The sequence below is a fragment of the Alligator sinensis genome, unplaced genomic scaffold, assembly GCF_000455745.1.
Source record: "Alligator sinensis unplaced genomic scaffold, ASM45574v1 scaffold121_1, whole genome shotgun sequence".
Taxonomy (NCBI): domain Eukaryota; kingdom Metazoa; phylum Chordata; order Crocodylia; family Alligatoridae; genus Alligator; species Alligator sinensis.
In genome coordinates this window covers 3,413,033-3,418,448 of record NW_005841910.1, presented here as the reverse complement: position 1 = coordinate 3,418,448, position 5,416 = coordinate 3,413,033, and the positions used below count along the sequence as shown (strand labels likewise).

The 5,416-nt window shown below is 39.6% G+C and overlaps 1 long non-coding RNA gene across 2 annotated transcripts in view; it reads right to left on the bottom strand.

The window, feature by feature from the left end:
• Positions 1 to 3,562: 3,562 nt before the first annotated feature.
• The window catches only part of LOC102382861, a 6,950-nt gene continuing 5,096 nt past the window's right edge, over positions 3,563 to 5,416 (bottom strand). Inside the window, exons 1-4 of one of the 2 annotated variants that reach the window (XR_323239.2) lie at positions 5,268 to 5,329; positions 5,016 to 5,178; positions 4,773 to 4,935; positions 3,563 to 4,674 (exon numbers count right to left, since the gene is read on the bottom strand). This is a non-coding gene — a long non-coding RNA (uncharacterized LOC102382861). Of the gene's footprint in view, positions 4,675 to 4,772; positions 4,936 to 5,015; positions 5,179 to 5,267; positions 5,330 to 5,416 lie in introns of those variants that run through there. The other variant, XR_003092857.1, reaches the window with a different exon arrangement.

The window sequence follows — 5,416 nt, the reverse complement described above, 5'->3', positions numbered from 1 at the left end:
AGCAGGAATATCAGCAAAACATTTTCAGCATGTTTCACAAATTTGCCAGCATTTCTCAGACCGTTTGGTGAAATTCTGCAGACACGATGGAGTCATTTTGTAAAAAGTCTTTTAATTTTACTAGTTAAAAATATTCTGTGATGCCCCATCACCTTCTGGATTTTTTTTTCTTCCCAAGCTTGAAAAGATCATTAAATAGTATTTGTTTCCTTCAGCTGATTAACAGTTGGCCCAGCTTTAATGATAAACAAAAACCTACATGTAACCACTGAAGTCCAAATTCAGGAACAATTAGCATCTCCAACCAGACAGATGGGAAAATGGACAAATAAATGTAACCAAGCCAAGCAGCTGAAAAGAACAATGTATTTACAATGGAGAAAAGCAATTTAATTTAAGGTAGAATCATAGTTTCATGGTGTGGTGTAGTTTGTCACATTCACTATTATCCTTGTAGCTTGTGGCTGTATAATGGGGTTAGAAAGGACCTTAAGGGTCAGTTACTCCAACCTCCTTCATAGGAGCAGGATTTACCGTACCCAAACTGATATGGTTCAAATGTCCTGTTTTTCATGTTGAGCCAATGCGCAAAGCATCATTCTATTAGGTTTCCCATTGTACCATGGTTAAATTCACAATATAACAACTACTACTATTTACAGAAAAGAAGCACCAGCAGTTGTATCTGATCCTAACCTTGCAAACACATTTTTGGAGTCATCTGGATTCAGCAAAGCAGCCAGACCCTGGCTAACAAAGTTCTGAGATCCCTGGGGATTTTTCCCAAAGTAAAATCCACCCCCTGAATTAGACTGGTAGACTCCTTTAAAAGCATGCCTTGTGTTAGGTGCCTCTGAATGGGACCCACAAAAGCCAGAGCAGTGGCAGCTGCTAAGTTGGCCAACAGGGGAATTTTGGGTTGAGGGTGCATCTTATCTCTTTTTCATCATAAGGTCCTTTGGTTTTCTTTATCAAGTGTCCAACACACGTTCACACTCATTCTCTCTCTACCAGCAGAGGAACTAAGGCAGAGGTCAGGTGTCTCTTGGGAACAGTTTGAGCAGAGTTTAGGTGGGAGTCGAGTGCCTTGATGCACCTAGGCAGACAAAACTCTTGGGGTAGAGGCAATATCTTTTATTAGACCAACTAGATCGTTGCAAAAAACTTTTTTTTTTATTTGCAAGTTTTTGGGCCCAAACACCGTTCATCAAAGATTGTAAAACTTCTCCCAGATAGAAAGGAAACTTCATATGGCACAGGAGAACTAAAAAGCTAGTATGGTTCTCCTAGGCAGGAAAGTTCATTTGTAAAGAGGTTATTCTGCGAATATGCAAATTAGGCTCAAATGAAGGCTGTAGCAGTTGGTTTACCTCGGGTGTCTGATGGGAGGTAGGTTGCTGAATTTTGCTTCCTTCTCATTGTTCATGTTGCACAAGAGAATTAAAAGGTGATATGGTGCTCCTGGGTGGTAAAGTTCATTTGTAAAAAAGCTGCTCTGTGAGTATGCAAATTAGACTCAAACACAGGCTGAAGCCAGTTGTTCACCTCAAGGTGACCAATGGCAGGCAGGATGCTGGATTTTGCTTCTTTGTTCTTATGTTGTGAAGGTTTCATTTTAAAGCGGCTAATTACACCATCTTCCATGTTTCAGGGATATTTGATGTAGCCGTCTTGGTCTAGAGGCATAGGCAGACAAAACTCTTGGGGTAAAGGTGATATCTTTTATTGGACCAATTAGATAGTTGCAAAATATATATATATATATATTTGCAAGCTTTTGGGCCCAAGCACCCTTCATCAGGCAAACGAGAACTCAAAGATTGTAAAATTTCTCCCAGGTAGAAACAAAACTTCATGTTGCACAGGAAAACTAAGTGCACCTAAGTGTTCTGCAGACACATTTGGGAAGATGCAGAAGCCCTAGCATAGATACTTGGCAGCTCATGGTGAAGATGCCTAATGAACTGGGGCAATCCCATGAGCTCTGGGGCTTGTGGCGAGGGCCACTTGGGATTTAGCTCCCAAAACTCCACCTATGCCACCAAAAGAGGCACTCTACATCCTGCCCTTTGTGTTTAGATAGATTCACATTCACGGTTTTGAAGTTCTCTTATCAAAAGCTGTGGAATGATTTTAATGACACAGCAACCAATAACGTATTTATGTAGCGAAATGTCAGCTTTTTCACATTTTCACGCACTGGGAATAAAGTAATGCAAACTGTGATTATTGCAATTCCCAAAGTTAGTAATGATGTGGTTCTCGACAACAGTACTGGGATATGCAAATAATGACTTTTTTTTTCCCTTTTGATACAATTTCATTATTTGTATTGCTACTAGTGGTTCACCAATAAAGGCGAACATCACATTAGGATTCATGACAGTTTTCACATTGTATTATCAATATGTGGAAATAATTGTCTGCTCTGAGATTAAATTACATTATTGTGTATCTTTTTCATGCCTAATAAATAATGATGGATGGCTTTTATTTTCATCACCACCTGCAACCATTTAGTCACCCCTTGATTGTTGAAGATAAAATAATAAAAGGCAAGTGTTATGTTGCAAGCCAAAGAATGCAGTCAAAACAGTTGCATGTTTCGTGTTTCTGTCTGCCTTATTCTCGTCCCTGAAGAGTAATAGATGGTTGTCTGTGAAAGCAAGCAACCTGCAAACTGGCAAACAGTTCACATAAATTGAGCAAGGGGGGAAAAAAAGTGGAAAAAATATTTTTTCTAGTGGAACAATTGTTATTTCTTCTTGCATGATTCATAATCTGAAAATTAGGTTTTTGTTCTGCTGTGCAAATCAGTTACATGCAATTAGAATGCAAAGCAGAGACGCATCTTAGTATTTAGCCTTGTTAAAATAGAAATGAAAACAGCCCTGTACATTGTAGCGAAGTTTAAAATGCATCTTGGTAATTTTGAAGTCCAAAGAAATAAAACCATGCATAATAAAAAAAAAGCCCACTCTACCTCACTCCGTTTTTTTTTTTTAATTGCCAATTTTGGGGCTTTGTAGTAAAAATACATGTTGCATGTTTTGGAAGCCTGAAATAATTGAGTTTTTTGCTACTGTTTGTATTGTTCTCTGTCTCTCTCGCTCTTACACACACACACACACACACACACACACACACACACACACACACACACACACTTTGTTTCACTTCTATGCACCATTGCCTTTGCTGCTAATCTGGTTTTCCCTTGGAATTGTTGCAAACTTTTTCCTTTTCATACTGATCCCGAAACTCTCTTTTAAATCCAAAACAAATGGATTTGACATTCTTAGTAAAAGCTTACATTAGCTATTGTCACAAGTCTTTAATCAACCTCACTCTTCTCAGATTTTTATATCATTAGCATACCATGCTATGTTGGTGCTGTTCTATGCGGAATGCAATAATAGCCTTTAAAAAAAATTATAAGGCAACATCTAGAATAGAAAGTTATCATTGGATAATTTCATTACCAGTGAGTGTATCAAAACAAGCTGAAGAGAAATTCTTCCTCTTCAAAAAGAAAAAAAAAACCCCTCAGTTATGAGTCAAAGGTTTATTCTTTGTGTGCAGTTTCACATGCTTGGCTCTATTATCTTTAAATCACAAGATGACAATCTTCTCAGGCATACCAGAGAGTCAACCAAAATCCAACTGTAATAGATAATCCTATCAAATGTCAAGTTACTGAGGAGAAGTGGTTTGAAAAATAGGCCAACAGTCCATTACTTGATTTACCTCAAAAGGATGTTAACGTTTCCACAGTCTGTCTTCAACAGGGTACACTTTTTGTGCTTCGCCAAATTGTTTAAAAGCCTTTGTTTCACAAATAAAGGGCCACCTTTTCTTGCTCATAAATTTATTATTTTACAAACGGTATCTATTGTTTTAAAATATACTACAGTTTTCACTATATAACCAGGGCATTGTGCTTAAAATAATTAATCTGGTTTTCCTTATTCTGAACAGGATGGGTGTTGTAACCAGCAAAAACGTGGATTTACTGATCTAAATTTTTAGGGGAAGTATTCAACAGCTGGTTACCAAAAGCTCATAAGAGCTGTAGGTTTCAACAGCCTTTTCAGCTAGAGCAAGGGTGGGCAAAATGCGGCCCAGGGGCCGGATGCAGCCTGCCAGGCCATTCTATTTGGCCCGCGGGGCCCCTAAAAAATTTAGAAAATTAATATTTATCTGCCCCTGGCTGCCTGTCATGCACCCCTCGATGGCTTGCCAAAACTCAGTAAGTGGCTCTCTGCCCAAAATAATTGCCCACCCCTGAACTAGTCTGATAAGTAACTGTGTTGTATAACTAGACTATTCCTGGAGCAGTGAAAGCTCCCCTACCCAAGAAAGCTGCCCCTAAACATCATAAAAAATGTATCTACAGGACATCACTGAGAGTGGTGTGCGGTTAGGTGCCACGGACTTTGAAGAAAGCAGATCTTTGCATGAGATGCCTACATCACAGATTAAAATGCATGCAGCAATACTGCTCTAAGAGTCCCCAAGAAACTGTAGCTTGTGCCTTGATGAAGAAAATGAAGCCAGTCTGGAAAAGCTTCTGGCCTATCTCACTGGTAAACAGGAAGTCCTAGCCCGATATCCTCCAGAGACTCTTCTCCAGTCTGTTCCCATTTCATTCAGCCAAAGCATCATCGACACCACCTACATAAAACAAAGAGAAGAGAAAAATCACGAGCAGAAATATCACCCTCTGTAAAAACATTCCCCTTCATTACAGCAAACCCTTGCAGTGCGCTCACCGGGTTTACTCGTACGTATTTCCCATCCTCATCTTGTTGCATTAACAGGCAACCCCAGGGCATTTGAGTTGTAACGCTGAGATCCTTGCCAGTCGTGAAGGTAGCAAAACGAGAGTAGTGCAGTTGGGGGGTGGATTGTGGTTTATAGGACTTTGACTGCCTCCTTTCAAAAAAAGAGTTAAATCTGCAAGTGAAAAATAAACTCTCCCCAAATTCAGAACGCCGCCAGAGGCAATCACTAACCTTTAAATACATGTGCTACATTCAAGCCATCATCAATAGAGAGGTAATTTTAAGACTCAGTTCATTAACACTGAGCTGTTGATGGAGCTGTAAACACGCCAGCCCATTGTAGTTTCTAGCCTGTTGCCAGTCATTCTTCTCTTGTTAGTTGACCTGCCAGTGGCTTTTGAAAGCAAAAAAAAAAAAAAAGAGTTATTTCAGATTCACAGCAGTTGCTTCAGTTCACATATGAGTTTAGAAAGCAGTTCTGACCTCTACAAAATATTACAGTCGCAGAAGTGATACAAAAGCATTTGGCACACATTTGCAGAAAGGGTGGAGCCTGAGGCAGGCCAGGCCAGGCCAACAGGAGGAGTCGATGTTGCATCTTTGGCTTCGGACCAAACATCAGTATTAGCCCT